The 573-nt window shown below is 38.2% G+C and overlaps 1 protein-coding gene across 1 annotated transcript in view; it reads right to left on the reverse strand.

Moving 5' to 3' along the window:
• LOC119592564 (transcription factor HIVEP3-like) overlaps nucleotides 1–573 on the reverse strand; it is a gene marked incomplete at its 5' end in the record, with an annotated part of 91,776 nt that overhangs the window by 4,276 nt on the left and 86,927 nt on the right.

The raw sequence follows: 573 nt of genomic DNA on the forward strand, positions 1-573 counted from the left end.
CTATTTGAAAGGAGTTATCAGTGAAAAGTATCACACCAACATCCAAACAACCTAACAAATTCATTGCTCTCTTCCTGGGGAGTAAGAAGGACAAACATGATGCAGCAAGACATGCAACCAACCAGATCAAAATTGATATTGATGACCTGACAAAGGAAATCCTTCTCTTTCTCCTTGGAGTAGTGGATTTTGATGGCTTTTATAAAGGTGCAAAGAAGCTTTAGGGACAATGGGAGGCCAAAGGCTGTTTTAGTGACAGTGAGGAGGGTGATAGTGGGGGCAAGGACAGTGCTGCTGAAGATGGTAGTGTAACTAAACAGTATCGTGCCTTCAAAATTGAATGCTACACTTAGAGCTACTAACTGGTGATTTTTCATTCTTGTAAAGTACTATAAAGGAGTATATATAATGTGTATTTCATTTGTGTCAGTATCATGGATTCAAGACCAAAATGGGCTCCAGAGGGTCAATTTGGACATTTTTCCAGAATAATTCCAGATTAGTGATTTCAAATTCATTGAGATTTTGATGGTGTATTTGTGTCACTTAAGTCAAAACCCCACTGTAATGTAT

This window comes from Penaeus monodon, chromosome 30 (assembly GCF_015228065.2).
Source record: "Penaeus monodon isolate SGIC_2016 chromosome 30, NSTDA_Pmon_1, whole genome shotgun sequence".
Taxonomy (NCBI): Eukaryota; Metazoa; Arthropoda; class Malacostraca; order Decapoda; family Penaeidae; genus Penaeus; species Penaeus monodon.